Here is an 11,603-nt window from a genome sequence, read left to right on the forward strand (position 1 = left end):
ACTCAAGGGCAGGGAAAATAGAGGAGGGTCTGCCACGGCATGGCAAACTTTACACACGAACGTTGTGCAGACCATGTGCGGCCGAGACCTGATCTGTCTCAGCTTTGCTTGGTCCTTCTGGAGAGTACCCGGAACAGTGCTACATTTCCTTGAGTATTGTGGTTTGGGACTTTTTATCGGCACAACTCTCTTCAGTTTGGGAGAATCATGGCGTCAACGCCATTTACCCTTCGCTATTTGTTCGTCGTACGACGGACATTCACAGGTTCAGTGGCTGTTTGCATAAAAAGAGGCAGTCTAGCTATCTATTGTCACAAAAAATGAATGGAAATGACAGAAAGACGGATGAGAATTCCCATTATATTTTATACAGTTGTGTAAACAACGGGTATCGCAGATTTGCTATGAAATGATATTACAGCACCATGCACAAGGAATTTCATGAATTAGCTGACAACGAAAGTGCAAAAACTTATATGATACCCCACGGGATTTATTGTCCAGTACATCAAGAAGCGCTTCCTGCTACATTTTCAGACATGGAGCACGTGAAGGAATTGCTGGTACGAGCAGTAAAATTTCTGAAGTCGCTTACAATAGTCCACCGGAATTGCAAGAGTTTTCGATGGAAATCAACGAAGAGTATGGAGACTTTATATGTTATCGCGAAGTACGTTGGTAAAGTTAAAGGGCATGCCTGGTACGATTTTTCGATTTAAAATCCGCTATTTCTGAATTTATGAAGGAAAGAGGAGAGCAGGGACGAAAATTAGAACATCTGCAATGGATTGCAGACCTTGAATTTTAAGGAGCTTGACTTCACACTGCTAACAATAAGACATTTCAAGGTGAAAAAAATCTTTTGATTTGATGACGGACGCATTTAAAAAGAAAACTGCATTGAAGACTGAAGGGACAATTTCTGACAAAAAATATAGTGCAGTTCCCGAAGGTCACTGGCGTTAAAGAAAATGCGACGTTTGAATAATTCATTGTCGCCTTGAAAGAATTACAGGCATTCTTTCTTAAACATTTTGAAGACACTGCCGATCTTACATTTTTTCGAACTGTTTTCGAGACAGTTTGCCATTTGAGTTGAAAGGCTCCTGTCCATATCGAGCTGGAACTGAGTAATCTACATTAAAACTGTCCCGGACATCTACATTGTTCTCCTCAGGTAGAGTTTCCACGTCTCCATAATTACGTAGCAAAAGTACTACAACATTTTGATAAACCTAATTGTGTGAAAAACCATTTATGATTATGAAACTAAATAAATCAGAAATACGTGGCTACCTGAGCGGGAAAATCTTTTAAACAGTCTGCGTCTGTCCATATGCCGACATTTTGTATTACATAAAAATGATGTCTTCATTACGCAAAAAATTAATGATACTGAAAATTAGTTTCGTTTGTGCTCTATGTTGTTGACAAATAAAATATGAAACCATGTCGCACGCAGTGCGCCTGTATTGCCATTTAAATATCGCTCAGACATCATGATCTGCTGGTGGGGGGAGTGTGGAGGCAGGCTGAGCGCGTGAGCTGAATTCTTGGTCGCCCCTGCAGCAGGTGATATCGATCTGCTTACTAACTTTATCTAAGGCTAAAACTTTTTAGAATTTTTAATCAGATGATTTGGCGAAATTTAATTTTGAAATTCACTGAATGCATCTCGCTTTGCTCTCTAATCCTCATTTTGATTTCATCCAGCCATTGTGCCACAAGTTACAAATTCGTTCTTAAGAAACAACTTGAGTAAATACAGCTTTCACTAGGAAAGAATTTAAGGAAAGCTGAATGCACTAGATAGGGCACGAAATACAATTTCATTCATATTTGGCTGAGATAGGGAGAAGTTAGGGCAAAAGCTCTCCAGCTAATGAAAAATCCTGTACCGTAGTGTTTCTTTCAGTCATATCCTTGGGTGGACTATCTAGCTATAGGTAAGGTACTGTACGAGAGGGCCGTTTCAGTTGCATACACCCTTCACATAAAACTTTTCCCATTCCTAAATCAGTCACAAGTGTCCTTGTAGTAGCCACACATCTGCCTTGTGATCGGTATTGTAGCATCATAGAACAGAGAAAAAGTCCTTAACAATCACATTACAAAAAAAATTAGTTCACATGTTTTTTAAAAAAATCTGTAACAAGATACTTCCTTACAGTGAACAATGTAGTTCGAAGTAGTTAAGACAGAAGTTCACCAGACGAAAGGTTTTAGAAGAAGCTAAAGTAGAATGATCGAAAGTCGGGTGATAGAAGTTTAATCATCATAATCCATCAGCTGAATATACATATAATAATACAAATTGAATAAGTGTGTTTGTCATGCTGGATACCTTAAATAAATGACAAAAACTAAATCGTGGTAATAGTTTGAGGGCTCATCCAAGCAGTGTGTATTGGTATCAACCGCTACAAGCGGTCAGGGGAAGCTAAGATGCCAGAGTAACAGTGGCAGAGGAGCCACTACATAACGATGAGATAATTTTTATCGATCTTAGCAAGTAAAGCTTACTTATAAGCAAACAAATTTTAAATAACAGAGCCCAGAGTGCTATTAAACTTTATTTTCGGTGAAGAACACAGCTGCTGGGACAAATAGACAAACACGCGTAAATGAGAATTCTATCAATTGGGGTTTTCAGCTTGTTCAGACGTTTGGTTTATCCGCTGCTAACCACAACATCGAAACCAGATCAATCAAGAACAACTGCCAAGATGAGAAACATAGAAGTATATATCCTCGGCGTAACGAAGCAGCTTAAATCACTCAATAAAGGCAAGGCCTCTGGTCCAGATTGTATACCCGTAAGGTTCCTCTCAGAGTATACTGATAAAATAGCTCCATATTTAGCAATTATATACAACCACTCACTCACAGAAAAATCCGTACCAGAAGACTGAAAAATTGCTCCAGCCATACCAATACCCAAAAAGGGAAGTAGGAGTAATCCGCTGAATTACAGGCCTGTATCACTAACGTCGATTTCCAGGAGGGTTTTGGAACATATACAGTATTCGAACATTATGAAGTACCTCGAAGAAAACAATTTATTGACACATAGTCAGCACGGTTTCAGAAAATATCGTTCTTGTGAAACACAACTAGCTCTTTATACTCCTGAAGTAATAAGTGCTATCGACAGGGGATGTCAAATTGATTCCTTATTTTTTGATTTCCAGAAGGCCTTCGACACCGTTCCTCACAAGCATCTTCTGATCAAACTGCGTGCCTACGGAGTATCGCCTCAGTTGTGCGACTGGATTCGTGATTTCCTGTCAGAAAGGTCACAGTTCGTAGTAATAGACGGAAAGTCATCGAGTAAAACAGAAGTAATATCCGGCGTTCCCAAGGAAGTTTATAGGCCCTCTGTTGTTCCTGATCTATGCTAACGACACAGGATACAATCTGAGTAGCAGTCTTAGATTGTTTGCAGATGATGATGTCATTTACCGTCTTGTAAAGTCATCAGATGATCAAAACGACTTGCAAAATGATTTAGATAAGATATCTGTATGGTGCGAAAAATGACAATTGACCCCGAATAAGGAAAATTGTGAAGTTATTCACATGAGTACTGAAAGAAATCAGCAAAATTTCGATTACGCGATACGTCACACAAATCTGAAGGCTGTAAATTCAAGTAAATACTTAGGGATTACCTAAATTGGAAGGATCACTTAGATAATATTGTGGGTAGAGCAAACCAAAGACTGCGATTCACTGGCAGAACACTTAGAAGGTGCAACAGGTCTACTAAAGAGACTGCTTACACCACGCTTGTCCGCCCTATTCTGGAGTATTGCTGTGCGGTGTGAGATCCGCATCAGTTGGGACTGACGGATGACATCGAAAAAGTACAAAGAAGGGCAGCTCGTTTTGTATTATCGCGAAATAGGGGAGATAGTGTCACAGACATGATACGTGAATTGGAGTGGCAATCATTAAAACGAAGACGTTTTTCGTTGCGACGGGATCTTCTCATGAAATTTCAATCGCCAGTTTTCTCCTCCGATTGCAAAAACATTCTTTTGGCACCCACCTACATAGGGAGAAATGATCATCACGTTAAAATGAGAGAAATCGGGGCTCGCACAGAAAAATTTAAGTGCTCGTTTTTCCCGCGTGCCGTTCGAGAGTGGAACGGTAAAGAGACAGCTTGAATGTGGTTCATTGAACCCTCTGCCAGGCACTTTATTGTGAATAGCAGAGTAATCACGTAGATGTAGACGTAGAGAACTACTCCTCATTAAAATCCTTCTCAGTGTACCGCCGCGTCGTGTTACAAAATTTTAAAATAAATCGATGTTTCACCCGAGTTGTAGCGGTCCTCTGAGGCCAGAATTTTAACGACGTTGACACCGGACATGGAAGCCTACGCATTAATAGGCGCTAATCTTCTGTCAGCTTGATCGCACCGCTCGACCCGCTTGCAGAAAAAGAAGCTATCACATTCCAACGTCACCACAACCTATAACCAACCTATGAAGTTATAATGAAATCTAGACCTTTCGCTGCTTACACGTGTTGATAAATATCAATGGGGACAGTTGAAAAATGTGTCCCGGTTCGAGTCCCGGTCGGGGCGCACATTTTTCAACTGTCCCCGTTGATATTTTTCAACGCCTGTAAGCAGCGAAAGGTCTATATTTCATTATAACTTCATTCTTCGAGACCTGCAAGATCACCAATGATATCTGGACAGATATCAGCCTCATATATAAACAATCTTATCATAATTACAGCAGTTCAAATTTTGTGTCTATCGCCAGTCTGTTTGCTCGTTGGAAACACGTTTGTAGCTCGTACTGTCCTTCTATTTTTTGTTTCCTCCAAACTGAAGCTATGCATACAACGGCTATTTGCTTCATAGCGCATATAAGTGCTTGGTGCAGATGATGCCTGTAAACTTTAGCACTAAATACTAGTATTACATATTCTGTCACTGTAAAACGGTTATTACACCCAAAATATTCCTGTTGAATTGTTCGACCCATAAGATTTTGGGAAACCCACTGCTTGTCCAAAATTTATTGCCAGAATATTTCGCTCCAGAGTTTTTGACCAGCTTACAGCACAGGTGTAAACCATTTCATACGTGAAGAAAGAAGAATAAATTGCAAATGTCATGACAGCAACTTACGAACATTCGGCGTTTTTCCCAGGTTTCGTGGGAGATAATAAACACATTGTGATGAAATACGTTTTGTTGTTGTTTCTGTCGTCGTCGTTGTTGTTGTTATTGCTTTTCTTACTACGTTTTCGAGTTTTCAGAAGCAATGAAAACGGGATGACAACAATTGGATGTGCTACTATGCACGTAATGTAACCTCAGTTGCGAAGCGACTTTACTCACACGAGCGGTTGTGCCCGGAAATTTACAATAGTGTCTGAACCCGTATTTGTTGATATCACCTTTAAAACTGACACGTTGTGACAGAAAGGAAAGAATATTATAATGATAATATAAGAAATGTGGCATGAAGGAATAAACACAGTTTTGGGCGATGATATTATCTTGTGTTTTTTCAGCGGTCTCCCACACCAGTCTAGGGCAACAGTGGGCCAGTCCCCACGTCCCGCTTTCGATACGCGCTACGCAAACAATTGTAACACTTCAACGTGAGATTACTCTAGATACAGGAAGATGGAGTACACAAATTTCGTCCCAGGGAATATCAATACACACTATAAAAGTAAGTATACAACGTGCGTGCCGCTAAAACTCAGAAAAGAGAGCCGGTACGATCAAGGGAGTTACATAGTGTGGTAGCCCTCTACCCCCTCCACGGAGAAGGTTCCCATTTTTATCTGAAGGGCGTGCTTTTGAAGATATAAGGGCTGGGAAGCTTCGCCCTCTAGATATTTGTAGAACATTCCAGAATGTTTCGGAATGTTCCACAATGAGACGGGTTGTTCTGGAATGTTTGGGAATAGCCTGAAATATTTGGAAAGATTCCAGAATGTTTGGAAACATCCAGGAACATCTTACATCATTGCGGAACATACCCATTGGTCAGTAGCAAGCATATATATAGCAAGACCCGTCGTGGGTTCGAACATCAGTTTCTTATCAGTGAAGAAGGGATGAACCGACAAAGTGGTGCAGTGAGTGGATGACAATGCCCAATCGTAAAAGAGGAGATCTTGCCAGGTCCGAAGCAAAACGGCGAAAACAAAAAGAACAACGAAGAAACGAAACACACGAAAAGCGCAGTGCCCATTTAATTTCCCAACGAACGAGAATGAGCACCGCGAGAAGTAGAGAAACCGAAGAATAACGAAATGAAGGGATTGAAGAATCAAGAACTGCGACACAATCTTATAATAAAAGACTGCGAATTCAAGCTAGCCACGAAAAAATCACCCCACGAGAAGAGCAGACGCGGACAAGTAATGGAACAGGGTGATCGTCAAACAGCTATCGAATAACGTAATCGAAGCCGAACTTATGAGTGGAAAGAACAAGGGGCATAAACTACTTACCCCCAGAACACCACTAGTCTCTACTGAACTGCCATTCCAATTTAAGACACTGCAATTTCCAATCAAATTAGCCTACAGTTTTACAACTAACAAAGCGCAAGGACAAACTTTAAAATATTGCGGCATCAACCTGAAAGACTTTTGCTTCTCTCACGGTCAACTATAAGTAGCTTGCTCTCGAGTAGGAAATCAGAACATTTTGTGCATACATCCCCAGGATAATAAAATGAAAAATGTTGTTTATAAACAAGTATTGTAAATACTTATAATGTTTCCAATAATTTTTTTTTACCTCTTACACTTTAAAGCTTATCCTTTTTTCCAACTACCACACAATCTCATATCAACTCCCTGAGCGATGCCCGGTGCCCCAAGTACTATAATAATATAACAATGCCGACCCAAAAGGCAAACAGGTAAAGGGAAAAGAAGAAGAAGAATATTCCACATAAACGGAAAAGCGTACAAATGACTTACGTGACACGTAAATGACTCCGAACAATGTAACAGCGTGGAGCGCACGTTGTCTGGGTGCAGCTGTCTGGCAGCGGCGGCGACGGCGCCGGGAAGATAAGTGGTCCATCTGGCGGAAATTCCCGAGCCTTGCCGACATAACACGAACAGCGGCTGCAGCTGTCGTCCGGCCGTTGGACAAATTGCGTCGGCTACAAACGAACCGTATACGTCCCTGGAACAACGTGTCCTTCCGAAGCAGCGCTTATGTAAGACTCCTCATCACTGTCTGCCAGTCCTACTGCCAAGGTCCTGGTAAATTACAGTAAGCTAATCGTCTAATGTTACTTGTAGAAGCGTGCGAAATACATTACACGCTGGGACGTCAGTGTCCCCAATTTTTCAAATAGCGGGTAAGATTCTAAAATTGCAGTTTTTGGTGTTACTCATTTTGTGAGCCTCAAAATGTGTCATGAGCCAAAAACAAGATTCTAATGCAGCACACAACAACTGTTGCATCTCAGTCGTTGATAGTTATCCACTTATTATGTTCAAGGTAAATCACTTTGACACCTAAACGATGAAATTGTATCCTTTACCCTTTGGGTAATGAAGGAAGAATGTCGTAGGACATTCAAAGCTGTTTGAGATCCAAAGCTTAAGAATTAACAAGCGCAAGAGCATTTGTTTGCTGAATGCACACTCTGAATTGCTTTGTTACTTGTATGTAATGTGTGTCTGTGTGTACAATGTAATACTTAATAAATAGATCAAGATGCCAAAACGGGGTTATCGACAAGTAATAATACGTTAGCGCATAAAAATTTTGCTGTATGTTTATTACAGAAACCTACTGCCTGTTGTAACACAATACAAATCATTTTAAAATATGGAAATGTCTCTTTTTCAGTTCATCATGCGCACATTTAACATCAGTGCTTTTTGACTTTCAGACCTCGTTTTAAAACTTTGAGGAACGAATGGTAACACTTTTACTTCTGAGTTATGCAGAACAGACGAATGTTTCACGGAAATATCACATTTTATAAAGGCGTGATGAAATCAATTTATACCCGGCGTTCAGTTCCCTGTGAGCGACAAAAATGGCTCTGAGCACTATGGGACTTAGAACTACTTAAACCTAACTAACCTAAGGACAGCACACAACACCCAGTCATCACGAGGCAGAGAAAATCCCTGACCCCGCCGGGAATCGAACCCGGGAACCCGGGCGTGGGAACGAGAACGCTTCCGCACGACCACGAACTGCGGACTGTGAGCGACATGCTGTTTCTTGTCATGATGTGCAACATTAACAAGGGCAGTCACATCCATTGGAATGGGAGTAATTACGTACACAAAAAGAGTCTTAATCAGGGCAACGCACTGGTTACAAACCTGGTCCCAAGCAGCCTGAGTCGGTTCTCGAATAAAGGATGTCGCACACCCTCCCCCTTTCCCTACGAAATCACCGACGACGTCATCGCATCACCCCTCCCCTATGACGTCATTGACGACGTCATTGTATTTCACCCCCCACCCTCTCATGATATCTGTGCTGTTGTCAGATTTCTCCTAATAGGCCATTTGCCCCTATGTAAAAAACGTGATGGGAGATTCAAAACAGCCAAAGGTGCTAGAGGTTTCTCCCAACTCCTCTGATTTAACTACTGAAGTAGGATTCTTGTCCTAAGTACAAATTAGCGGGATATACAAGATGGTGTAATATCCTTTTGGTGTGAAATACAAACAATTTGAGATGGCTGACCACGGATACTGACACAGCTCTATGACATCAGAAATCAAGATGGCGGTCTCTGTAAGCTAGGACAAAGTGGAAGTAACCACTCTGAAATTGACTGCTATTTACAACTGATCTACTTTCAGCGACATCAAAAACCACTTAACATGGTTTCCTTATGCAGGTACCAGGTGATTATATTAGGTTGGTGCATAAGTTCATAGCGTTTTTCTTTTTTTTTTGCATGTTCATATTATTAATCGATTATTAATCGATTGCTATTTTTTATTTGTAGTTCACTATGGACCATAGAAAATTGAGTCCCAAGAGGAGAAATCGGAACGCTTCCGACATGTTCTTCTGTTTGAGTTCAGTAGAAGGTTAACAGCAGCAGAGGCAGCCAGAAACATTGGCGTCGTGTATGGGGATAATTCCAGTGGACAGAACACAGAAAGCAAACGGTTTTCTCATTTTAAGGAGGATTGTTTTGATATTAATGGCCATCCACATTCAGGAAGACCTTTGCGGTTAGATGAAGATCGTATTAATCCACAACAATCCACATCAGTGTACTCGAGAACTGGCAAATGCGATGAAATGAGACCATTGCACCAAAGTGCGACAATTGCATGCAATGGGGAAGCTTAAAAAAATCGAGTGTAAAAATTCAAAAATGTTCAAATGTGTGTGAAATCTTATGGGACTTAACTGCTGAGGTCATCAGTCCCTAAGCTTACACACTACTTAACCTAAATTATCCTAAGGACAAACACACATACCCATGCCCGAGGGAGGACTCGAACCTCCGCCGGGACCAGCCGCACAGTCTACGACTGCAGCGCCTTAGACCGCTAGGCTCGAGTGTAAGTGTATCGCATGCTCTAAGCAAAAATCGCAAAAGTTACCTTGTTCGTCATCAACTGGCTCATGAACAACACCGACCATTCCTACCAAGTGTCATTACTGGTGACGAGAAATGGGGTCTTTATGCTAACGCAAGGAAAAGAAAGGAATGGTTGAGCAGCAACTCACTGTACAATGACCTGCACGCATTCACAAAACATAATCTTATGCATCCGGTGGAACAGAGAAGGTGTAGTGTACTAAGAGTTGCTTCCCTGAGGAGTAAAATGCGCTCCGAATATGGCTCAACGAGTTCTTTGCCTCAAAACCACGTGATTTCTACCGTCACGGAATCGAAAGTTACCTCATCATTGGCAGACTGTTGTAAACAGTGAGGGAATATGTATTATTGACGACTAAAGTCTCCATTATGTGTATCTGTTGTGTTTATGAAGTTTATGGTAAGACGTAACAATCGTATGGCAGCGAAACGTGGTAGATGTGCTAATGCATATCTATCGATTTTTGCTGGAAAAAAGTTAGTTACAGTTTTGGTCACCAGAATCAAATCTAGCACTGTACACTGTTCGTATGAGAGTACGACATCCACACAGTCATCTGGCAAGCTATAACATGATTGACGACTATCACGAAGAGAGACTGTGTGCTGTTAGTGGAACTGTATTACGTGAACGGCAGCAATTAGAGTGCTGCATTGAGAGAGTATCACCTTCTGAAAGGTCTGAAGAAAGGCCCGATGTCATCAAATGGTTTAACGAAGATGATAATGCAATCTGAAAACGTGTGAGCTTGGTAGGAAATCTAGTAAAGACATTGACGATGCTTCTGTTGTTGTAACTGACCGTGCAGCAGGTGCCCGAGAGTTACCCATACCACGGTCAACAGTACGGTAAGTTTCGCGGCCTATATTTACTGGGGCCTGCACAAGATCCACACAGCGCAGTAACTGAAACCTTAAGATCCATAGTAACATTCTCAATCTGCTCTTTGTTTTCTGGCACGGATCAATGTTGACGACATGTGACCAGGCAGTATTCTATGGAGTGACGAGGCACATTTTACACTACAAGGTGCAGCAAATACACAGAACTGCCGAAATTTGGGTCCTGTTAATCCACGTGTTATGCACAAAGAGCAATTCCACTCGTCGTATGTGACTGTGTGGAGTGAAGTGACAAGCATATTTAGTCTCGGTCCGTTCTTCTTTGAAGAGAATACACCCAGAGGCCCTGTCGGGTGCGCCACCTTGATTCCTACGTTGGAAGAGCGCAACTGCGAGGAAACCATTGTGTTGAAGCAAAATGAAACAACACCCTCTGTCACTCGCCCAGTGAAAGATATGCTTAATGCATCCTTCTGCAGATGTTTTCCAGATGCATGGCCAGCGGGATCACCTGATCTGAGGGCTCTGGGGGGTATTTACCAGGGACTCTTTCAGCATCTAACTGATCTGAAGACCACTGTACAGGAACACATAGCTCAGATTCCACCGGAGCTGCTGCGAGGAGCTGCAGATCACGTCGTTTTATGGATGCAGCGTATCGTCGACGTCTCTGGTGCTCATACCGAACAAACTGTGTAACTGGCAGTTAATAATAAAATCAATATAATACCTTTCTCACTTGTTTGACCTTTTATACCCATGTCTCGTTCCTAATTCATCACATATAGAAAAATTTCGTTCTAATTCATCACATACACAAACATTTCGAGACGTCTTTCTTGCAGCTATAGCGCCAGATTAGCACCTGATGGCCAAAACTGGAAGCAATTTTTTCCAGCGTAAATCGGTTCCGCATTAAAACGTCAGCGTATCTTCCAAATTTCGCTGTCGTACGAGAACTACTGCCCACGCTGGACTTCTGTGGGTAGTCGCACTTCCATTATAACCACTTGGTAGAAAGCTATTATTTACGCAGATGCGTAGGAACCTGCAGAACTATTTACAGCAGTTACGACTTTCAGTTTACTTGTTCTAAGTACAGAATTCAAGATGGCCTCTGAGTTTTCCCCTGACCTCACGCATATCACTTGCTGCAATTTGCAGTCC

At 41.6% G+C, this 11,603-nt stretch overlaps 1 protein-coding gene across 1 annotated transcript in view; it reads right to left on the reverse strand.

The window, feature by feature from the left end:
* The window catches only part of LOC126412238 (glutathione S-transferase D7-like), an 83,832-nt gene extending 76,710 nt beyond the window's left edge, over positions 1-7,122 (reverse strand). The window contains exon 1 of the mRNA XM_050081730.1: positions 6,973-7,122. The gene's annotated coding sequence lies outside the window, so the exon portion shown is untranslated. The remainder of the gene's footprint in view (positions 1-6,972) is intronic.
* Between the last annotated feature and the right edge of the window lie 4,481 nt (positions 7,123-11,603).

Source organism: Schistocerca serialis, chromosome 7 (genome assembly GCF_023864345.2).
Source record: "Schistocerca serialis cubense isolate TAMUIC-IGC-003099 chromosome 7, iqSchSeri2.2, whole genome shotgun sequence".
NCBI classification, from domain to species: Eukaryota; Metazoa; Arthropoda; class Insecta; order Orthoptera; family Acrididae; genus Schistocerca; species Schistocerca serialis.